This window comes from Haliotis cracherodii, unplaced genomic scaffold (assembly GCF_022045235.1).
Source record: "Haliotis cracherodii isolate W230 unplaced genomic scaffold, xgHalCrac1.p SCAF_10, whole genome shotgun sequence".
Lineage (NCBI taxonomy): Eukaryota > Metazoa > Mollusca > Gastropoda > Lepetellida > Haliotidae > Haliotis > Haliotis cracherodii.
Genome location: NW_027266265.1, coordinates 24,764,189 through 24,790,549, shown reverse-complemented (window position 1 = coordinate 24,790,549; position 26,361 = coordinate 24,764,189). Strand labels below are relative to the sequence as shown.

The 26,361-nt window shown below is 38.2% G+C and overlaps 1 protein-coding gene across 1 annotated transcript in view; it reads right to left on the bottom strand.

Moving 5' to 3' along the window:
- The window catches only part of LOC139454196 (uncharacterized protein C20orf96-like), a 156,641-nt gene extending 140,066 nt beyond the window's left edge, over positions 1–16,575 (bottom strand). The window contains exon 1 of the mRNA XM_071235764.1: positions 16,505–16,575. The gene's annotated coding sequence lies outside the window, so the exon portion shown is untranslated. The remainder of the gene's footprint in view (positions 1–16,504) is intronic.
- Positions 16,576–26,361: the final 9,786 nt, after the last annotated feature.

The window sequence follows — 26,361 nt, the reverse complement described above, 5'->3', positions numbered from 1 at the left end:
TTCTGTAACCAAATTTCAACTAACATTTTGGATTGCCGGACGACTATATAACATATGACCTGGTTTTTCTGGCAGGGGAGTGACTAACACACTTTTTCGTTTTGACGGGATATAGGCCGCGAGTACGATGCCACTATTTATTATCTTAGTTAAATTATGTCCCTTACCCATCATCGCATACGATGGGGTAATGACGATATTCAGTAGCCACTTGATGTTTGCTTCGACCATAGTCCATTTATTCTCACTGTTGTGAATAATATTGTACGGAGTGGTTTTAAGGAGTCTACTAACGTCGACATCGCTTAAATCTTCTAGATTACCCGTGAATGTAACTTCTTTCCGCTTGTATACATTATCGTGTAAGTGTAAAGCGTATAACTTACCATTGGTACCGGGTTTATCGAATCCTTCTGTGTCTCCGAGATCGGAAAGCGCAATTGTATTACATTGTCTTATCGTTCCAGGGCCTGATGCATCAACCATTATTTATAATATGGAGTGTTACACTTAAGTATCCTATATGTACAGGTTGGTGTTTTACATCTAATACAGAAAATTTTGAGGTCTGAAATAATACCACGCTTTAATTTTTTATATTGTAATGATGAGAAAGATTCTGTTCTACCGCTATTGTATTTTTCATTTTTCACTGGAACACTTCTGAGTAGAGTTGAAGGACTTTCTTGTTGAATATTATCCGTCGTGCTGATTTGATCAAGATGGATGCACAGCTCTTTATAGGGAGCTAAATCGGGTAATGTATTTCCCTCATTTGATGAATCGACTATTATAGTATAATTGGTTGCATATCCAATTGTAATTCTTAAGTTCCTGTAAGGAATTACACCCATTCCTCCAGGGGATAATTTCAGTCTCCCAGTCGCCTCATTTTGTGTTAGACTAGCTCCATAAGGCTTAAAAAATTCATCATTGAGTGAGCATACGCTGTAATACCCATCAGGTATAGTAATAATTCTATCTCTTTCATGTGTTAATATTATCTCATTATTTCCTCTCGCAGCACTTATATTGGTCCACCGCGGGTAATACGTTACATCGCATAGAGCTACTTCGAGTTGTCCATCCGAGTTATCGATTGTATGAAGCAGTTCAATAGACTGGCCATTTGTTATTCCCAGGAGTGTAACATACATATCAAATATACAATGATACTATATCATAACTTAAATATGGAATCAGCCATTATTTATAATATGGAGTGTTACACTTAAGTATCCTACATGCACAGGTTGGTGTTTTACATCTAATACAGAAATTTTGAGGTCTGAAATAATACCCCGCTTTAATTTTTTATATTGTAATGACGAGAAAGATTCCGTTCTACCGCTATTGTATTTTTCATTTTTCACTGGAACAGATCTGAGCAGAGTTGAAGGACTTTCTAGTTGAATATTATCCGTCGTGCTTATTTGATCAAGATGGATGCACAACTCTTTATAGGGAACTAAATCGGGTAATGCATATATAGTAATTTTTGCGTTTTGTGGTAATGTTTCTGACCCTCCAAATCCAAGTGTAATTCCTAAGTTCTCACCAATAATCATACCTATTTCTTCAGTGTATATATTCATTATCCCATTCGCCTCATTTTGTGTGAGCCTAATGGAATTAGGCTTAAAAATTTCATCATTGAGTGAGCTTAAGCTGTAATACCCATCAGGTATAATAGTGTTGCCTCTAACAACATTTTCGTTTTCAATTAAGCTTATCTTATTATTTCCTCTCGTAGCATTTACATTGGTCCACCGCGGGTAATACGTTACATCGCATAGAGCTACTTCGAGTTGTCTATCCGAGTTATCGATTGTATGAAGCAGTTCAATAGACTGACCATTTGTTATTCCCGGGAGTGTAACATACATATTAAATATACAATGATACTATATCATAACTTAAATATGAAATCAACTTACATTACTAATCAATCGATTATAGTAACTGCCTCTGGTGCTGAATTTTTAGTTAAATTCCCCGATATCTTTGAAAAGTACAGGGTCACGGCAACTAGCGATAAAATGGTGCACGATTGGTTTCACAATCCGATGCAATTTTGGCAGAATCAGTTAAACTTTGCCGTATGTATGTGCCACAACGGGATGTGGCGTATCTCTTTACGCTCCAGGATTTGAACTGAATAAGTCTGTTATGTCATTTCACGTGTACTATCAGATTAGACGTATACTTAAAGAAATTAGTGCTCCATTACCGCAGGATCGAGCGTGGAATTCCACAAATAATAATTATGATAGGTCCGCGTATGAGCGTATTTGTCAGGAATTTAATGTTTCTACGAGTAAAGATTGGCGTATTAAAGGAGCAAACCATGGTCTAGGTGTTCCTTACACAGAGGAAAATAAATCCGTCAAAGAAGAAAGCGATTATGTATATAGAGAACTTAATAAACCTCCAGTTAATTTTGGTAAGTTGTATAGTACCAGCAAACTTTACGCAAGAATATATGATCATTGGCATAAAACCGGTGATTGGTATAAAGGCTGGGAACTTTATAGTAACGATTGGAGAGGGGATATTATGAGTTTTAAGAGTGGTTTAATTTATATTGTTACAAAATTTATACAAATGAACGATACCGCAAACACTTGGAATGAATTTCTTAATGATAAAACGGAAAATAATTTTACTAACCCAGGATTTGTAAGAGTTAATGAATCGATAAGAACTTATGTATGGGCAATTCTCGGAGCGCAATCGCAAACACGAACGTCCATTATCGGTTCTGGGACGGTGCTCGATGCGCAAAAACAGTTTGTCTCAAACGTGGAGGACGCCATTAATTCACCAGTTGACATTCCATCGTCTATAAAGCGTTTTCAAGATGCATTACAGTACGCTCAATCTAAAGTGGACTTTGTTTATGCACCGGGACTATACATGTCTCCGAGTAATATGGAACTTAAGATCGGTCAAGTGATCGGTTATAATAATAAAATTGTTATCGCTACCGATCAACAAAAACCAGGTATAAATTCAGATATGAATGTCGAATTAATAACGCAAACGATCACGGGTGAAAAGGGAATAGTCAAGCCGCAAACATCTTTTAATGCACAACCATCTACTGACGCACAAGTGTCACCGCATATTGCGGCTAAAAATCAACAACATATCGATGAAAAAACAGCGCTTGTAGTGGGTGGAGTCTCGGTTGGCTTACTCATGATTTGGTTAAATAGTTCTTAGCGAATACGTACAACAGCCCTGCAATTGCTACGATCAACCCCCACAAGTTTTGACTAAGCCAAGTGGTGGTCTTAGCTAATAAATTCAATAGCCAGGAAACAACACTCCCAATTATACCGTGAAGTGCAGCCGCGGCTTTCTCAGCTAGCTTTCCCAGTGCTGAACCTAATGCTTTTAAATGCTTTTTTATCCACTCTCTTATACCGTTTTTATCGTTAGGCGGTGATCCGCCTCCACCACCTGTTAACGAGAGAGTCAAAGTCGATATGATAAATCCCAACGCGGTTAAAATACTAGCAATTGTTATTCCCTGTTCTCTGAACAATGTTTTAATTTTATCGGCCAGTGTAGTATCATCATTTAGGACTTGATCGATAGTTTCTCGAATACGACTGATTTGCGAACGAAGTGCCTTTCTATTACTGGAAGCTGCTTCGAGGCGGGCCAATCTTTCCTCTTCTAAGTTACGCAATCTTTCAGCAACGCGACGTCTACTGAATTCATCGCCCGCCTGTTCGAGTTTTGTTTTCTCTTGAGCTATATGTTTGTCGATTTCGGATAGCTTGGCTATATTATTGATGAGTTCTCCCCGCATAGTTTGCATTGCCTTGTCAAAACCTCGTAATTCCCGAATACTGAACTCCGAATGTGGTACCTGTAACGTTGAATTATCGTAATAGGTATCCAAGATTTCTCCGAGTCCGTTCGAGGCCACCATCGAGGCTGCTTCCAAATCATCTGTATTAATGAGTTCTTTCCTCATAGTCTGAAGAGCCTTAGTAGTCTTTGCGGGAAGTCGTCCATATTCTACAAAACCTAATATATCACGAACAAACTCGCGGCTATGTCTGCCGGCTATAGTAGACAAGGCTAGGGGCTTACGAGTACTATAATGCATAAGCTCAATATGTGGAGAGTCACGTACTCGCAATGTTCCTTTACTATCTAGCATAAACTTTGAATAGTCCCGACCTATTGGGATAACATAATTTTTATCTTCTTTTAATGCATCGTAATAATCATCAACGGCTGATTGTAAAAGTTCATCATTTACGGTTGGGATCATAAAGCTGGTTTCATCAGTACCCTCTTCGATGGTACTAGTATCAGTTATGTTATCTAGATCAAAGTCATTATGTTCAAAATTAGTCATTTTTATATTAAACATAGGGTACATGTTTTCAATATAACAATGTCTTCGCAATACGGACGCAAGTTAAACCCACAACGCAGACTTCGAGATCCATTGGGGGTCAAAGCAATTCGTCAGTCTGTAACTATAACTAATAACCCTAGTACCATCGATCAGAATCAAACGCTTCTGGTTCGCTTTCCTAATCTCGGCGCACACGATGTGTTAGTTCCGGGAACTGTCCGACTAGCATTTACGATTGTTTTGAATTCTGCCGACGTTAACAGGGAGCCGGTTCAGAACTTAGGTCGTGCTATCGTTAAGAAAATTGCTATTAAAATTAGCGGTAATGAGGTTTTGAGTATCGACGATAGCGATGTATACTATTGTTACATGGATCTCTGGAGAACGGATAAAGAGCGGGAAAACTTACAGTACCAAGGTATTTGTAATAAGAACACTTTGAGACTGCGCGTAGATGCTTCTAGTGGTGATGGTACTGTCGTAAAAGATCAGGCCGTTGCCGACGCATTAGGTAACAGATTCTATATTCCCCTAGACTTTGAATTACTAGATTCCCACATGCCTTTTTATCAAGCATCCCTAGGAGATAGGTTAGAATACGAACTCACTTTTAACGACTATGGTAGAGTAATCAGAGCTGCTGAAGATGCTAGCTATTCCATTGACAATATCTCGCTCGAGTACGATATGATAACGGATCCCGAATTAGCCAGACAAATTCGTAACCAGTATTCGGGAAGTTTAGCCACTTTGTACGATCGCGTGCTGCGACACCGAAAGATCACAAGGGACAAAAAAGATACGTTGTGGAATATCAATCTAAACGTCCCCACGAGGTCGTTGAAGGGTATTTTAATGTTGTTCGAGGACCCCTCCGATGCGTTTAAAAGAAATACCGAGAAGTTCTACAATCCCAAGATTACGAAAGTAGAATTGACTATCGAGGGCGTTCCTAATCAACTATATAGCCAAGGAATGCTATCGCATCAACAATGGGATGAGATTAAAAAACTTCCTTCTATAAAACGTTCTCCGGAAGTTAACGCGGTCGTGAAAGATCTGTCTCTCGGGAGTGTATCGATGGGTGAATACCTCACCTCGAAGTACGCGCTATGGCTCGACATGCGAACAACGGACGATGACCAATTACACGGCAGTGGGAGGAGAATAGAAAATGCTAGCGAGGGTGTCACCATACAGATATCGAAGCTCCTCGAATCAGCTGGTAAATTAAACATATATTTGTACGTGATTATGGATGCGCAACTTAATATACAAAATGGGAGATTCGTGCAAGCAATCTATTAATAATCTTTTACCTAAAGATCCGCACTGCGCTATCATATGCGGGCAAACGGGCTGCGGAAAAACAGCTTTTATTCTAGATATTTTATAAAGTCATTATCGGGACGTTTTCGATCATATTATTATTCTGTGCCCGACTATAAGCATTAATAAAACATACTTATCGAGAGATTGGATAATGAATGACGACGGAATACACAGAGTCGATCCGGGCGATCGTTTACAAGACTGTCTCCGAGTATGTCACGAAAAATACAAAGGAGAATCAACCCTTTTCGTAATAGACGACTGCAGCGCGAGTAAAGAATTAACAAAAAAGAAAGATATGCTTTCGTATTTAGCATTCTCCGGTCGACATACTCAACATAGCGTTTGGGTACTTACTCAAAAATACAACTCTGTCCTGAAAGATCTCAGAGAGCAGACCAAATGGGTAGCGCTGTTTCATTGCAAAGACCGAGATTCATTCGAGGAATGTTTACGCGAAAATGACGTCATTTATACCAAGAATGAACGTGACAAAGTCAGAAAAGTGTTAGCTGCAACGAAGCACTGTAAACTCGTATTAAAAACCGATCAACCAGCTGCTTACGCAATTGCTTAGCAAAATGTAGCAAAAAGATAGCAAAATTATAGCAAATATAGCAAAATTGTAGCAAAATGTAGCAAAATGTAGCAAATTGAACATTAGCGGTTAATATTACATAAAATGTGGTTCGAAATCATCATTCTTTCGCAACAGTTCATTATTACGGGATGTATTGGATACGTCATATTATATTATGTTAGACTTAAATATCTCCTTAGGTATTACATTATGGAATGCGACGAACTCATCGAACAAATGCTCAAAGAATCTGAGCCTGATGTAGATACACATCAACATGCAGATAAACATAGAGAAAGACTCGCGGCTTTGGTAGCCGGTGGAAAATGTTCCCAATATTTGGGAGAAAATTATACCATCGAAAAAATTGATAACATGACCGACGAAGATATTAAAAAACTGTACGCGCGTTATGAGTCTAGACTGGGAGCTACCATGACTAAAACGATAGGGTCGTCTATATTACAACTATACACAGTCGTAGCTAGTACGTTTCTCCCCATCCCGGCAGAACATCGCATGTATTTATGCGAATCTCTAGAGAAAGACCCATTCATCGAACACGCTATAAGCTCAGTGAGCTGTGAGTTTTATCATAGATTCGGAATGTTCTTAGCTCCGCTCACCACAGCTTTAATAACAGCTAGGTATTGTCAATTTAAACATACGTGCCCACTTAATAATAATGGAGACACAACAGGTGACACCACAACAGATTGCGCAACCACAACAGATTGCGGAAACGGAACAACAGATTGCGGAAACAGAACCACAAGTGAATGAGGATGAACCACAAGTGAATGCACCACAAACACAAAAACAAGCTAGAGTTACTAAGAACCCCAAAAAAATAGCCGCAGGAAGGAAGGGAGGGCTGGCGCGCAAAGCAAAATTAATAAATAATTCAAATCCGATTAAAACATGGGCACTAGTAGGAGTTGCTGGTATAGCGGCTGTATGGTTCTTTTATAAGACCGAAGAAGAGAAAACGTCACCCCCGCCGCAACAACAAGTTCAATTAGAGGTTAGTCCTCATATAATGCTATAAGAAGCATGACTACTCCAGTTACAGACGGTAAAATGTTGGTAAACGCGACGTATCATTCAGCGGTGGTCACCGGCTTGGCCATTGGCTATGCCCGTATGGCTAAAATGCTTACTAAAGCCACACCTCCCAAGCTAGATTTTAATGGATTTGATATAGGTATGATGATTCTGGATATTGGATTAGCAATGGCAACGAAGGATATGCTCATCAAACAAGGACTTATCCCGGAAGACATAATGAAGTAATTAAACATTTGAATATTTTATATTATTGAACATTTGAATATTTTATATGGCATCAATTGCGATGATGGTCGGTGGAGCTGTTGTTAATGCTCTGGCTTTTTCGGGGAGTAATTATTTATTTTCCAGTATGAGGGAATCAAACGCTAAATAAGTTGAAGAGGAGCGTAAATGACATAACGAAGCTTTAGAACAATACCAAGCAGCTCAGTTACAATATACGCAGCAGAGAATGAAGAGATTAGACTTTATTCATGAAAAATTGATTAAGGAAGGACATTCAATTCAAACGTTTAAGGATGTCGAATCCGCCATGCACGAATACTACCTCGTTTATGGGAAAAAACTCGACCCAATACCTAGACCAACAATGAGTCAGTTTTATACACCGTCAGAGGCTCAGAAAGACCGAGAGGTCGCATTTGTTATTATTGGGTTATCCGCAGTATTGATTTTCAGCTATTCACTAGTGTAGATGTGATTTGCATTTAGACAAATGATATGATAGATGTATATACCATGAATAACTGCAAGTTTACACTCATGGGGAAGACGACTCTATGTAACCGCCGCTGTGTTGATGTTTACTGCGGTATACACAATTATTACATCAAGCGTGGACACATAAACTATAAGTGTTCTGAATGCGGGATAGGGGTCAAAGGTCGTTATTATTTATGTAAGAAACACGGTGCTGATAGGGTCAGGAATCAGATTATTTATGCTAGGAAGAGAGATTACATCAATGAGAGGAATAGGTTGGGGAGGATACGTATTTAGATATATGAAAACAACCAATTAGACAAATGAATCATTTTGCATATACCATTCAACCACAATGGTTTTTGTCAGAGAGTTGAAGGCTATGGCAAAGCAACGTGGTCTACGTGGATATTCTCGAATGAGAAAAGCTGAATTGATTACCTTACTCGGTTTGGAACCACCCCAGACTGTTAGAGAACTCAGAGTTCGAGCGAGAAACAGTGGGCTGAGAGGTTATTCTCGAATGAGAAGAGCTGAATTGATTGCTTTACTAGATAATAATCAACAAGACGAGGATGATATTCAACATAATAATGATGATAATCAACAACAACAAGAATTAATATTTGTACCCACATCCGCCGGCGTTGGTAAATATCTAAGAGGTTGGAAGATGGATATTAATTCCAACATGGATGTTAACGATATTAAGCCCATCATATCGAGTAAAATTAATGAGGAATTAGATGATTTACAAAGTATAAAATACCAGCTGACGATTAAAATGACATTGAGTAAAAGTAACGCAGACGATAGTACCGAATATACCGAACCATATTTCCGTAGCAATCAAGAAGTTATAACCGAATCCGATACTATAAACGCATCATTAGATACATCAATTCAGAGGAAACAGGAAACTTTAGAACGCTGGACTAATAGAGGTTCGGGTTGGGGTGTGGATAAAATCGATAGTTTATATTTAGATATAGCGAATTATATGCCTTTCAAAGGTGGATCTTATATAGATTTACCCCCGTATTATAAGAAGAAAAAAGCCATAATTAATGTAAAAAATAAATCCGATGATTGTTTAAGAATGATGATAAGATCTGCATTGTTCCCCGTAGACAAGCATCCGGATAGACCTTCTAGCTATCCCCAAAACGATGGACTCAACTTCGATGGTATAGACGAACCTACACCAATATCGCAAATTGATAAGGTGGAAAAGCAAAATAATTTAGCTATAAATGTTTTCGGACATTCTAAAGGAATTGTTGTACACAGAATAAGCTCCGCTCCGGAACATATTCCCAGAATCAATTCATTTCTGATCGAAAAAGATGGTAAATATCATTATACGTGGATAAAGAGTTTAAACAGGGTGCTATACGATCAAACTAAATATAAGGGAAAGAAATATTTCTGCGAAAGATGCCTGCATGGGTACAGCAGACAAGATCTATTAGAATCGCATAAAGAAGACTGTAGAGGTGTTGGACAGACCGCTATCAGGATCGATATGCCTAAAGAGGGAAAAAATATATTAAAATTTGAACATTATTGTAATCAAATGCCAGTACCGTACGTAATTTATGCCGACTTCGAAGCGCTTATCAAGCCCATAGAAAATACCAACCATAATAATCAAGAGAGTAGTTTTACGTACAAAACTCAAGAACATATTCCTTGTGGGTTTGGATATATAGTTGTAAGGTATGATGGGAAAACAAACACTCCAGTGATTTACAGAGGTCCCGATGCAGCTGGAAAGTTCCTAGAATATCTACAAAATGAAGAGAGAATAATCAGGGAAGAATTATCGTGTAAGAAACCCATGCGTATGTCGATAGATGATTGGAGGGCCCACAAGAAGTCAACGAGTTGTCACGTTTGTAATAAACCTCTGGATGGGGATTCCGTAAGAGATCATTGTCACGTCACGGGTAATTATCGGGGAGCCGCTCATAACGAGTGTAACTTGAAACTAAAAATGAATGCTCAAACAATACCCATCCCCGTTGTGTTTCATAACCTTAGAGGATATGATTCACATCTCATTATGCAAGCTATCTCAAAGACCGACGGCGGTTTAACGTGCATTCCTAACAATATGGAAAAATACATATCGTTCTCGTTGACTAAACCTATACATTATAGGGACAAGGATGGGAAATCTAGAATAAAGCAAAGTAATGGGCTTAGATTCATAGACTCCGTACAGTTTCTGTTATCTTCACTGGACAATTTAGCTAAAGCGAACAATCCCGATGACTTCGCTATAACAAATCAATATACAGATAAGATAACTCGTCATTTGCTGCTGAGAAAAGGTGTATATCCTTACGAATATATGGATGATTGGTCTAGATTCGAAGAAACTGAATTACCACCCCTCGAATCATTCTATAGTAACTTAACGGAATCTAGAATAACAGATGCCGATTATGAACACGCTCTTAAGGTCTGGGATAAATTAGGTTGTAAGAATTTAGGTGATTATCACGATCTGTACTTAAAAAACGATGTACTGTTACTCGCTGATATATTCGAGATATTTAGAAAGACGTGTTTAAAACAATACGGCTTGGACCCGGCATGGTACTATTCCAGTCCCGGACTATCGTGGGATGCATTGTTGAAGAAGACCGGCGTAGAACTAAAACTACTCACAGATTACGATATGCACTTGTTTATTGAGAAAGGATTAAGAGGGGGTATATCGATGGCGGCCAAAAGGTATTCCAAGGCTAATAATAAATTAGTGGAAGGATATGATCCGAGTAAACCCGACACGCACATATTATATCTCGACGCTAACAATTTGTACGGATGGGCTATGAGTCAACCTTTACCCACGGGTGGTTTTGAGTGGGTCAATGTGAATGATATCAATAATAATGATGAGAATAAAGGGTACATACTAGAAGTTGACTTGGAATATCCGAGTTCCTTACATAAAGACCATAACAGTTATCCGCTAGCTCCCGAAAGATTAATGGTTAATAAAGACTGGATGTCGGAATATCAACGTTCATTGATGGGTAATAATAGGTTAGCTAACGTAGAAAAACTCGTACCAAATTTGATGGATAAGACAAAATATATAGTTCACTACAGAGTTCTTAAGTTCGATCAAAGCCCTTGGATGGAGCCCTATATAAGACTGAACACAGATTTAAGAAAGATAGCCACCAGCGATTTCGAAAAGAATCTGTATAAGCTCATGAATAACTCGGTATTCGGTAAAACTATGGAGAATCTAAGGAAGCGTGTTGATGTTAAATTAGTCAGATCTAATGAGGAAGAAAGACTCAGGAAACTTATAGCCAGTCCGGCTTTTAACAGAAGCAAGATATTCGATAACGACTTAGCCGCGTTGCATATGCAAAAGAGTAATATAAAATTCAACAGACCGGTGTACGTCGGTATGAGTATTCTCGACTTGTCAAAACACTTAATGTATGACTTTTATTACAACGAACTTAAGAAGCAATACGACGATAGATGCGAGGTGTTATATACCGACACAGATTCTTTGTTGATGGAAATACAAACCGAGGATGTGTATAAAGATATGGCAGAAAAAATAGATATGTATGACATGAGCGATTACCCTAAAGATAATCCACTGCACAGCGTTGTAAATAAAAAGGTGTTAGGTAAGATGAAGGATGAATGTGCTGGGACTCCTATAGCGGAGTATGTAGGATTAAGACCTAAGATGTATTCTATAAAAAAGTCCGATAATGGAGAGATAAGAAAAGCCAAGGGTGTTAAGAAGTATGTTGTAAAAAAGCATATCAAACATGAACAGTATAAAGAATCATTATTCAATGGTAGAACGTTCAAACACGAGATGAACTCTTTAAGAAGTTACGATCATAGGATATATGGATTAAGAATGAACAAGACATCATTATCCCCCTTAGATACAAAGAGATGGATTGATAATGATGGTGTAACTACCTATGCTTATGGTTATGGTGGTAATACCGTACCGTCGGGAACTATGAACAACTCTTCTCGTACAAATGCCCTGCCCGGTCCATCTTGAAGATAATAAAGAATAGGCTCTCCTTCTTTCGTAACCAATCGACTAATGTTATACGTCTTAAGGGACCATATGGGATCGGTTGCGCGACGTAGGCCTCCTTCGAGTTCACCGGGCTGGTATAAATATCTTACCCTTACTCTATCCGGAAGTTTTTGTTCTTTGCCTCTCCTCGGTGCTGAAGATTCGGAAGTCACGGATTTCATTTTAATCGCATCGGATGGTTTCTTCCCTATTAATCTCGTTACTTCATTATTCAGCGCTGATACAACGGCTGATAATCGTGTCACCCATTCGGTTGATCTCAATCGCTCGGATTTCATTTCGATCCCATACTGATAGCCAAACAAACGTTCCGCTAGAGTCCGGTTAAATCTTTCGACGATAGCTTGACTGCGGTGGGCCTCTCTTTCACCACGGACGATTTTGACATCGTGCTTTGTAAAAAGTTTAGTTACCGATCCCATAAACTCTCGACCGGGATCTACTTGAAATAGCTTAGGCCATTTTAGCGGTCCGCGTTTATATATGCGACTCAGTGCATTAGCTACTTCTGTTGAATCTTTCGAGGTTAATGGCTCAGCCTCTTTGTATCGACTAGCCACATCCACTACTGTTAAAGCGTATTTATACGTTTTGCGTTTTACCTTATCGTGAGGAAGAAACAAGAGGTCAGCCTGATGAACTTCATTCGTCGTAGAAATATCAAACTTCTTCCTCGGTATATAACGCGGTGCCGGTAAATATATTTGCCACATCGCTTGTTTCTTTAACCAATCCTTGGCCACATCTTTAGATACCTTAGCAGCGGTGGCTAATTTTTTTATTGCTCCTACACCTTTCCAATATCCTCGTGGGCTATAGTAAATTTTATTCATTATTAATTAATATTGATATTTCGTTTAATACAAATCATGACTATCGTTGAATCGCATAGTCATTTACACATAAAAAATTCCCCCTGTAGTAGCAGTATAGGTATATGAATCCAGCTCCAGTGGAAGTGGTCCAGAACCCCTATTACCTATACTACTGTATACCCTTCTTTCAAAGTATACCTGGGTAGATTCTGGGGCCTTCTAGATTCTACCCCCCCTTTCCAAGAATCACCCCCCGGGGGTATACTCTGGGAGCTCCCAGAATCTACACCCCCTTTCCAAGAATCAACCAAGAATCAACCCCCGGGGGTATACTCTGGGAGCTCCCAGAATCTACCCCCCCCCCCCCCTTTCCAAGAATCAACCAAGAATCAACCCCCGGGGGTATACTCAGGGAGCTCCCAGAATCTATCCCCCCCTTTCCAAGTATCAACCAAGAATCAACCCCCGGGGGTATACTCTGGGAGCTCTTGTGTACATTGATCAACTGGAAGGGGTGCTAATTGGGATTGTTCACTAGCCAATATACAAATGTATTAGCAAATATCGCCGCTTATTAGAGTGGTATGTTGAATTTTATTTAACTTCAAAGTGAGGGTTGAAGAGGAGAAACATACATTTCCCTCTGGCATCCATGGGGTTATTTAGAACTTTGCTCAAAATATACTTGTATGGCCAGTCCATGAAATACAACTTTTTCTTTCATACTGTTTTATAAATATGACTTTAGAAGTGTATTTACACCTAGGTATGTACATGTACATTCAAGGACATGTGATAGTTTATTTCCAGTACAGTTTCCCATTTCATCCCATTCTACAAAAGGAATAGTTTGAAATAGATAAAGATCGTATGTCAATGAAAGTAATAGAATTATTTGTCATAAAAGGAAAAATATATTATTGGTATTGAACTTCAAAACAAACTAGCAAAGTCTTTAATATAAATGTTTTTTAGTTATTTTGTCCTTCCTTTTTGTCTTTTGGCCTATCTAAACTACAGCTTGGAGGGAACATTTACAATTTAAAATTGTGACAAAAGAACCATAAGAATGCATTCATTATGCTATCAGACACGATTGTTTTTACAAATTCTATTTTTACTAAGGAGACAAAACAATGTAATTATTACTATATATGTATGTCACTGATTGAAGTAATGAAAACTATTCAAAACATCAAAACTTAATCACATTTACACTGAAAACATTTTGTCATTCAGAATTTGATCATTTATATATTGCATGTAGATCTAATAACTTTCACTGTTTATGTTATAAATATAACCATGCGATATATGAAGCTAAAATATTATAAAGGTTGTTTAATATTGGATCCATTTTGACACCTTAAATTTCTCACAGTAAAACATTCCATTCCCTTACTCAACTACATGCACATTATTTTCTTGGAATATCAAGTCTTCAAACAGATATGAAGAGCACAGGTCAACATACCAAATTTAGAAAACTGCGCCAAATATTCTAACAGTGTAAGTCAAGTGATAAACAGTCTCATTCACTAGCCGTTTGCCATGGAAATCTTCCCAATCGTAATGTACAAGATCTACTTTCTGGAAAGTCAAAGAGAATATTATTTTTTGGAAACTGAAAACATGTGTATCCCTTATACGACGACAACACTAGATCAGCTATTTGATGTGACGTCGCACACCTGTCCAGACGACGACGGTCTATAAGCCTACACAAATCAAATTGCAGATTGTAATGTCATTGAAAGAAAAAAAAATATAGCGTTTACTCATTGCTGACATTTCAGATAACATATCAAATAAGAGATGAGAACTTGCAATAGATTATCATACGTTAATAACTTGTAAATCTAATATTCATAAGATCTAATATCCATGGCAGAATGTTGGAAATACAAGCTGTTGTGTTAAGATAATATATTCCATTTTCTCAGGAGATTTATAATGTGTATTTGATTATAAAAAGCTTGTGCAATTGGTTATCAATCATCTTGTACAATGAAAGCATGAACCATGTACATTAGGCTCATGGAAAATACTATTTCAGCAAACCAATCATAGCGCTATTATCACAGTTTCAATGAAAGGAAAGACAAATCCAAATCCAATTTTACAGCACATCGTATCCATAAGCGGTTAACCCAAGTGCAAAAAAGTATTGCTGTCATCATTTTAGAAGTTATCTTGATGTTTTCAGTAGTTGTATTATGTTTGTAACACGAGTACCAATGACAGAATCGGAGGCTGGTCTACCACACGTGAAACCACTTTAGATGTCGGGGCCACACTTTTGAAATCTCCTTTTGTGACAAAATGTGAATCGGTTAGGGCAATTCATTCACAGTCAGGTAGTTTGAGCAATCACACATGACTCCTCGTCATTTCGTATTAAAAAACAGCAGTTATTTGTCGAAACGGGCGAGCATGTAGGAAAACTTGTAAACAAGAAATCGCAGCACAGATATTATGTCGATCACTTCATGCTTGGCCATTCAATGTTTACGTTTTGATCATTAACTTTCTGCCCATAAATATACACTATACCACCTAAATATTAACGATCATAGCTATGATTCTGTATGTTAGATTTGAATATTTTCTGTAAATCAGCATCTGTCGTTTGGTCTCTAGCCTGGTGCTAAATCGCCATGACACGATAAAAATATGCAATACTTGATAAAAAAACTTCCGTTGAGGACTAAACTGTAAATGTTAGTAGTCTTACGCCAATAGCTGTACAGTGGGGGAAAAGTAAATCTTTCTGACCACTCTGATCAATCTCTTTTTTAAATTGGCTGTCTGATATTACAATAGTTTGGTGTATGTAATATGGGTTAATTGCTGGCAAATTCATGTGAAGTTCAACCACGGACTTGGTTTTATATGTCCGCGGTTCAACATATGGCAGAAAAAAGGTACCCACTTTACTAATCTCACCATATATCACAATCCGTAGCACTGTATAAAATATGAGTTCCAAGATGTTGAAGCTGAGATGATTAGGGTGATGATGGTTATACTTTTTATTCTGCGCACTCAGTGTTTGACATCTTAATTCGCAGTCAAAAAGGGGCATTTTCACGGGACCAAATATATTCGTAATCCCGTGGCACCAAGGGGGGTAACCAAATGCAATTTACAAGTGGTTTACTGCATGAAGTTTTATCTTTATTCAAACACATAAAAGTCTGAAGGAATGGGTGCATTGTCAGAAAGAAATGGGAACATTAGTGACTCATAGTGTAACCATAGAGTTTTAGATAATTTATGTGATTAAAAAACGTATCACGTGACTAACCACGGGTCCGTGTAGTCCTGTGGGTACCCGGGTCCTACTCAGCACCCCCCGACTCGTGTCCCAGCCTAACACATACACTGATACAGTTAGGCCAACTTCCGACATAACAGGGAGGTCCGATGTTAAATTGTTACGTCAGTTAGCTAGAGGTTAGAACTATTGCATTAACTATTTAATTATTTACCAATCAATAACATAAGTAAATATACTTTACCACAAGAATACCGGCAAAGACTTGAATCAAATCCTTCGTTTTGTCACTGAGACAGACATCGCTAGACTGGGCTTCTGTCTACCTAATCTAGTAAAAGCGCTGATCTTGCTTCGTGCACCAACAGTGGAACTAGTTTATCATGGCGCTTTGCGTTACCATAGATACAAGTCAAGGGAAGTAACTGCGTTACTAAACTATAATAGAGACCCTTCCAGAAACAGCAAAATGTTTTATTTTCTCTAATTTGTTCATTATTGTATTCAATAAAAGTTTAAAGAAGTAAACTTAAGTGTCAAAATAATATCATAAATATAAAGAAGCGAAGAATCAAGATTTGAATATTTTAGCTGATACAATGAATTGAAATCACACACTTTTGGTGTGGTTTTAAAAACACATTAAGTTGCCTCATTAATACCTATCACAAAAGCTGGTATAGACATAACACTTCTATCTCAGTCTACTTTTCAAATACATGAATTTTGAATTTTGATGGTGTTGATGTTTACTATATACTATAAGGAAACAATTAATTTCCGTTGCACAACAGTTAAGCTTTTGCGAAACCACATACATAGACGGTACCATGTAAATAATTTCTTGAATAGATAAAAACGATAAGGGAAGAATGAGAAAGTGTGCGTGCGTGCGTGCGTGCGTTTTGTCCAAGAGCGCCATGAGTAGATATTGAAAACACAACAGTAATAATGAAATAGTTTTTTCTCATTTCTTTATAGAAACAGATCAAGCGAATTATATGGCTTTTAACCAACAAACTTAAAATGTGTAGTACTTATGTGTCAGCTGACCCACCTATGCCTCTAGAGATATAAGCTTAAGGCTCATCTTCATCTTTAATAGTCTAATCACCAACAAACCTCTCCAGGTATATTCCTCACTTAAAATTATGAAATACTTAATGTTACATGTCAACTGTCATGACAACAACATTGTTCTGGACAATATGATATGATTTTCAACTAATTTCAACGGACACTTTCTTAACTGAACTCTGATAACCATACGTTATCTTCCTGTCGTGTAGATGCATAGAATGCAACATTTTAAGGACATTGCTTCACTCAAAATACAGTTTCAGGTGTTTATGTCACCTTGATGTTTGACACGTGATAAACAATCTTTCACTTTGTTTGTAATGTATAAGCAAGCGGTAATACTAATATAAAGGGAAATTCAAAATAGATTATTAAAACTTTTAAAATTGTAAACAACTGAAACTTTATCTCTGAAAATTATTTTTTAATTTAAAATACATCCTTTCCTTAAGGAGGTAAATACAAATCACTACCCTTGACAAGCTTCATACAGTATTGTCAAACATCTGACATCACACTTTCGGAAGTTCTATGGCATCCATTGATACTGTGACAGATCATTTCGCAGCTTCAAGACTTCTGCACTGACACCTGATGTGAGCTTCTTCCGTTTTGTTTTGCAACCTCGGTCTGGGTTAATTCCAACAAAGCACCTGGAAATGTAAAATATTTTGAAAAATTATACTTACCAGGTTATTCTTGAACAAAATGGTTTTATTGTTTATTCACGAACATTTTAGAATGAGTGAATAATTACTGTTTAATCCACCCACTCATCAACATTCCAGTTATATCATAGACGAGCCAAAGCAGTGGTTCTATGACAGAAACTCCACAACCCCAGTGTATCAAACATGTATTGACTTAAAGGGTTCATCAAAACCCCATGGTTCATACAATTCTTAGAGTTGTACAAAGCCATCACAAAACTATCATTAACTGAAAATTAAATTGTCATTGTTTTCCAACAAATCTATGTCAGCAAACGAGTAGCTGACTAGCTTAAGTTAGCCTTGTGTTTGAAGTTAAGGTGGGTCCAAGATATTTGTATCTTGGCTCCCCCTAAACCTTTACCTTTCACTATTAGTGCTATGCCAGGACCCTTTGACTTTCATGTTTAATGTCGACACCTACAACCTCATGGTGTTGGCCGCTGACTCTACCTCTAAATGAACTCCAGTACTGGTCCTGCTTTGGCTGGGTACTGTATGTTGAAGACATGGCAGGAAGCAAACAACACAGTGACAGCTAGGCCAAAACTAGATATCCGACCAGTCACAACATCCGATCCAGGATGAGGGAGTAGCTTGTACCACCAAGAATAGTTGGACCTGAAAACAACACACAGATTGGATTATTCTTCAATTAATAAAAACATGTTTATTTTCAACATATTTCTTCAACTAAAGAAACGAAATATAGATACTGGATGTTGTTGTTTTATATGCTTGGTTAATTTAGACCTTGCAACTCACTGCACACACTTTGGAGATACATTTTCTTTACAAAAAAGAGTCATTACCTAACATGTCGAAGTAAATTGATTTCATCATACATTAGAAACATCCACAGCTACTGTTTTACAATTATTGTCCACTTAATCACAATACAGGTTTACTCTAAACTGCAAGATGTGAATAAGCCTTCTGGCAAGCGTTCTCTGTGTCCTTGGTCGTGTCCTGCAGTCAAATAAAATATGTCAGTCATAACCATACATCATCATGCCTACAATATCTTGGCATTGTTTTATATCAGTATGTCCATTTTGCATGATTTGAACCAAGTTAATTATTTACAAATATAAGTACTTTATGTATTATGTTGCACCCCATTGTCTTTGAATGAAAACTTGTTCGATTGACATCTGAAATGAGACATTGTTGGAGTTGGTAACTGGTCCAAAGCCTTGGTATAGTCAATATTTGTGCATTCAATAAGTTCAGCTGAAAAACTAAGATGAATTGAAAATATGCCTAAAGAAAAGTTGGGGCTAGTTGAGTTCATAAATGACTCAACGGGTTTAGCACAGGCTGTTGCCCACCAGCACCAGCTCCATTACAGAAATGTATATGCAGTGCACTCTTATACTTATAATTGAGGTGAGTGTGGCTGATTTATCATGTCATGGTAATAAAACATGATTTCAATACTACATGTAATTAACAATGTAATGGGGGTATTTTTGACAATTCAATTGTTTTTCAATTATTAGATGCAAAGGTCAATTTTATTTGGATTGGGTTTTTTAAAATTGTATTTTATCCTCAGATAAACTCTTAATTCAAATGCCATTTTCAAATCTAAACATGCTACTGTCGTGTTGCATATTCGACTTAAGTAGAATTTGGTCAAAGAGAAACTTGCATGGTGTTCAGAAAGATATTTAGTGAGCTAAATGTTTATAAGCAAAGAAACTTACATCATATACTTCTTCAACACCCCAGTAGTGTCCCCCGCACACACAATCACAGAGATTAATCAGTCTTCCACATAGTTCATCTTGCTCTAACGTTCAGCTTCTTGAAACAAGGCTTCTGCTCTGTCCTCTGTAGATGATAAGTTGAATGTGATGCACTCCGGGGAAGAGACACTTTAGACGGGGAGTTTTATCCCAAAAGGCATTGTATTTGGCATCCTTCACATTAACCCCCAAAAGTCCATTAACATGAACAAACATGCCTCTAACTTCAAGTATAAAGGGGCACGTGTCTATTAACTCAATGACAGGTCACTCTCTGCAGATTATACGATTTTAGATGTCCCTCAATGGTATATCCCATGACCAACTGCCAGGGTCCTCGTTGTGCATTAGTTTTAGATCCTCTCTAGCTATTTCAGCAGATTTCATATCTGTTTCAGGAGGTGACCAGTTAACACACCCATATGCATTCTTTTGAGAATTCTCAGTTGAACTTCCTTCACTTTGATCCGTGTCTGAACCTGACGAGTTCCTTTTATTGGTCTGCTGTTTAAATTGTCATTTCGGTTGACAAACTGCATCCCAAGTGAGTCATACCCTGTCCCAACAACAACATTCTTCATCTTATCTCGGAGGCTTTTAGGATACATGTACACAACACTCTCATCAATGGCACCAAACTGTTTCTTTGTTGGACGGTGGATAACTTCAGGGACTTGATCCACGACATCTCTGACTACGCGCAGTCTAATACGTCCCGTTAAACGCTGAGTGTTCCTTAAACATGCTGAAATATCCTGGGTAGACGTTCCCATTGTATATGAAATTTAGTTTGGAGCTCTATTTCCGACTTCAATAAGGATCGGACTTGGGGATGGGGATGAGCCAGTTGAGGATGATGCACTCCTTGGTGGACTGAGTGCTGTAACTAATTGTAAGACTTACAAACGTGGAACGGGATGAAATTGCTTGACAACTTGATGGTGATTGTGACAATATGTTTAGACTTTAGTGAACTGAAAATGTTGATGAGCTACAGAAACCTGTTCCTGGAAGTTGTGGTGTATCTTGACTTGTATTGATTGAGGATACATTAGATCTATCGAATTCGGTGCACAAAATACTGCAAATAAAACAGACAAATAATAAATAATGAATAAATCTAATGGTTAAAGGACATTGTAAGTACAGGTACCGACTGTGTAACTGGGTTTAAAATGCACAATAGGACCAACTGCATATGGTCAATACTGGATCTTAGGTACTGTTCAAAATTGGCGAGAGTGAAATACAGACCAAGAAGTTTATGTTTCTTTTTGCCTGAACCAAGTGGGTTGACAACCTCACTATCAAGAACAAAGACACACAAAATGACATTACACTGCTGAAATGCAGGGATATGAATTGCTTTGGGTTTTGACTGTTTTGTGATTTGTAATTATTCCAATTCCACCCCACACCATGATGCTCGGACTACCCCACAAGTCTCTCTCAACAACACAAGCATCCGAATAACGTTCCCCACAGGGTCGCCTATTCTGTTGAGATACAGTAACGGTTCTCGTCTGAGAAGAGGACTCTTCTCCACTGCTGGTGGCGCCAATGCTGGTGCTGTGTTGCCCACTGAAGACGATCCCGGCGATGACGTGGTGTCAGAATGGGTCCTCGGCGTGGCCTGTGTCTGCTCGTCAATCGTCGATGCACATGTTTGCACTAACGTGTCGCTGGTGTGTACCCATGGTCTGTCGTGCAGTTTCCTCAGCAGTAACAAAGCGATCTTGAAAATGCTGTCGCACAATCTGGGTGGTGAACCTTGGTCTTCCACAACGTGGTTGGTCATCTGTAATGTGGGTGGTCTGGTACCGTTGCTGGAGCCTGTATTTGGTCCTTACGTGGACTTAAAATGCATTGGCTACTTGCCGGGCGGTTTGTCCTGCTTGCAATCGTCCAAGAGCTTGGTGTGAATGAATATTATAGGACAAGAAATGGGGGAACGCATGGGCATTTCAATTTTCACAGAGCTCACGTGCATCGGGTTACCACGGCCGCGTTTGGGCTTTATTGTCATCTGCTTTGTTTTTTTATCATCAAATTTCATTTTCCGGACAAGGTTATGTTAAATTTTAGAAACTTTAATAAAAAAATACCCAGATATTTAAATGACAACTTTTTATGCAAAAAGGCGTGACGTTTCTTTTGCGGTTCAGTATATCAAGTTGCAATTGTGCATAATAATACACATTTGGCTTTTTCAGTCATTGTACCTAATGTTGCATGTATTGTTGTCCTGTGCTACAACATACTATGTTTGGTTTTCAATCTTTATTTATTGGGGCCTGTAGTACAGATTACATGGGTAGTGTAGTAGTACTGATAAATCCTTTATCATACATTTTCTATAATTCATTGCATGAAATTCATTTGATGTCACACGCTTTTTAACACGTTAATATTTTCAGAAGACATTAGTACTGTAAACTTAAGAATGTTTGGTGGCTGGTACATATCTTGCGATACATATTCAATACGCAAATGATCTTGTACTGGACACAAAGAAATGATGGTACTCATCTTCTACTTCCTGCTTTTTGCACAATTTGCAAACTCAATATGTTCTTTTAATATACTTGTGTATCTCCCTTGTTCAATGTTAAGAGTATGCGATGAGCATATTATTCGAGAAAAGTATATTCTATTTTTAGGCAAAAGAGGTTTCAAAAGATATTCTTCGGTTTTAAATTGAATTTTAAACATCACATAATATTTACATTTTGGTGATAATAATAGTGCCGTTGCTGTACATACACATCTGTTAGTCTTTTAGAGTATTCTTCCTTCTGTCTTTGCCATAAAAAGCCAAAACCAAATTCATTAATAGTTTTCTTAACAGTAGAGACCCAATGTACCGTTCCAGAACTCACCCACCAGGGACAGGACAGGTGAGACATATCGCCATGGACGCTGAGTACACACCTCACACGTTGTTTTCTGATACACCGCTGCGTGTATCAATCAGTCTGTATGGTCATGCTTATGTAGCAGGGTGCCTTTATCACATTCTTCCTAGTTACATCATTATTCATACATCATCATCTATATGTTCAATGTTTGTCAGTTGAATGTCAGTATATAACTCTTTAAACAACTCAACACCCTTATTTTCAGTCTCTGGGAATCTCTCATCAGATCTTCCCCTTCAACCTTCTGTCTATCTTAAGAAAAATTTTCACACCTGTAGGGTTTCCCTCAGTCTATTTATATCTTGCATTAAGCACTTCCTTTGATGCTTAATGCAATCTGTCTTCTAATTGGCCACCCTGGTCCTCTACAGGTAGCTTCCTTCCATACCTGACTTCCTCCTCACTGCTGTTGAGGAGGAAGGATATTTTCTTTTCTTCAGGTATGGAATGGTCTTTTTTCAATCTGTTTTCATCTGCTTCTGTCAGAAATTAATATCTATATCAGGGTGCTGAGTTAAATTGAATAACATATATAATATCATTTAAAGTAATTTTAAATTAGTAAATGGAATATTAATAGTATAAACCTTGTTTGTAAAATAATTAACCACATGGTCTTTTTTGGCCCATGTGCTTTTCAAGTGTCCTATAGTCTGATAGTAGTAATTAAACATTAAAGTTAGTTTCATCATGGTTATAAAATGGCTTTTGTACTGATACATTTAAGATAAATAATACCTGTAAATTTGCAAATATATGACTTCATGTGCTGCTGTTGAGGAGGAAGGATATTTTATTTTCTTCAGATAGTTCAACAGCAGCCACCCCCATTGTAGTAAACACATTATCATCATCTGCCTGTGTCTGTGTTTCCCAACGGCCCGGCCCGAGCCGGATCACAACCACAACCCCGGCTACACTTACATTCCACCTCACGTTGTCGTCAATTCTGCTAGCTGACACACAAGTTCTCTTTAACGCCGTTGAGGATCTCCATCGTTATTACCCACATGAACACGAAAGTGTATTTGTCATCACTGTGGTTATCCCTGTGACAAGTCATGCATGTCGGCCATGTTTTGCGATTTCATTACTCAACTGTGACGGTCTTCGCATAGCAGGATATGTAACGAGAATCCATATACTACTTTCTGGTGATGTTGACATCAACCCAGGGCCTGTTACTATGGAAGATTTGAACAATGTAAAGACTGAGATTAAATCAGATATCCTCGCAGATATACGGATTTCCGACAGTTTCTGTTTACCGAAATGAGTGTAATTAAATCACAACTAACCGACCTTAGCCGTAAGTGTTCATCACTTGAAAACTCACTTTCAGAAGTGCCCTCAGAGGTAGAAAGGGTTGGACTTGAACAGGAGACTATCTACAGTGATATAAACAACTTGATACAACTTGAAGACAAGGTATGTAGTCAAGACTCTGATATCGACAGGTTAGAGGCCTTCAGTCGTCGGGAGAATGTAGTATTTTATGGCGTGTCTGAAGAAGCTGATGAGACCTTCGAAATGTGCAAGGATAAAGTTATTACTATGCTCAATGAGCATGTGAAGACAAAGGATTGGCAACGCCCCGATATTATACGGGGGCATGGGATAGGGGTCAAACAGTCGCAACCCAGTATACCCGCTCTCTTATCGCTAAGTTTTCTCTGGCGGAGGAGAAGATTATAGTACTGAAGCACAGACATACCTTGAGGAGTGTTGCTATAGGCGTTGCTAACGACCTAACCAAGCACCAGAGACAGACTCTAGCTGATCCGAAGGACAAAGGCCTAGATGCCTACTACAAGAATGGTAGACTGGTCACAAAACCTGGTATACCCGTGACAACACACACATACACGAATCGACACGGAGATATGTAGATGCTAAATCAACCATTACTGCGCCTGTTTCCCGGAATGCCCAACCTCCCAGAGCTGACGACTCCGTCCCCAACAGCAATTCCGAGCACAGTGCTACCGTGGACAGTAGCTAGGAATACGGCCCGGCCCCTACCATCACTTCTGAATTATCAGGTGTAGAACATTCCATTTCCATATCAAACTTCAAAATAGTCACATGGACTATTGAAGGGTTTCTTTCACAAATAGATGAGTTAGACTTTTTAGATTGCATAAAAGGCTTCGAAATTATATGTCTAGTTGAAAAGTTTATGACTATGCGTTATCCATACCTCAACTGTCAGCTTATGACACACATATTGCAAAAGCTCATAGGCTAGCTAAGGCTGGTAGATTGTCAGGCGGTGTAACGTTGTTGATTAAGACCTGTATCGACCTGCGCTGCCAACAGATTGAATTAGATATACACAATGTCGTATGCATTACATTTGATAATTTCCCAACTCTTCGCAAACACCTGTTATTATTTGGAATGTTTGTTCCATCCATCAGCTAAAGAGCTGATGGGTTGCAGCTGGAAAGGCAACCGCTATTGAATTGGTTGACCAGTGGTTGATTGAGCATAGTGACTTAAACTGTGAGGTCATCATCTGTGGGGACCTGAATGCCCGTGTATTCTTGGGTAACAACCCACCAGAGACATTAATTCAACCTGGCCTCAACAATGAAGCTTTTCCCGATGAACAACCTGATCCAGTAGAAAAGAGACAGGCATGTGGTAGTTTTGTAAACGCTTTTGGTCGTAAGCTACTGGCACTGTGTTTCAATCATGATTTATATATCTTCAACGGCAGGGCAACTGGAGACAAAGAGGGTAGTTTTACTTACATAGCAGATCAAAGATGTTGCGTAATCGATTATTTTATAGGTTCAGTTAATGTTCACAATTGTTGTCAATCCATGGTTGTGGATACAAGAGTTGCGTCAAAACATATGCCTGTATGTCTACATTTGGACATATTTCTCCGAAAAGTATATACAAGTGATGATTATCTTTCCACCAGAATACACAAATATAAATGGAACCCTCGTAAGCGTGATGTGCGTGATATAAGGAAGTATAACAAAACTATGTCCATCATTTAACGAGCTTATCGATCTTTTAACTTTTGATTTCAATCTTGCCCTCGAAAAGTTTGGTAATGTTTTTCTTAGTGCCGCTGAATGTATGAAGGTACCTTGTGTTAAAAGTTCACCCCGAAATTCGGGGTTTTATAATTGTGAATGCAGACGAGCAAAACGGGAAGCAAGGGGATACATGGGGAAATTCAAAGAGGAGAAAGTTAACGAAAATAAGTTAATCTTTTGTAAAATGAGAAATAAGTATAAACATGTTTGCAGAACAACAAAATCAAACTATCAATTTATGACACGAACAAAACTAAAGCTACATTGTATCTCTATCTTCTGATTTAACCACATTTAGGAAAGAGTTACGGAGTATATCAGGTCGTAGGGAAACAAAGAATAACATAAGTAAAGAGTGCTGGTTTGATCATTTTAAAAACGTTTTTCAGTGTACAGATGTATTACATGCTGAAGTCGAATGTCAATATCATGAAGATTTTATACTTGATGAGATTGACCAGTGTATTTTGGAGTCGCCCATTACCGACTAGGAAATCCACAAGGCTATAAAGCGTTTAAAGAATGCAAATCCCCCGGTGTTGATGATGTGGTCATTGAAATGTTAAAATGTTGTGAAAATGTGATA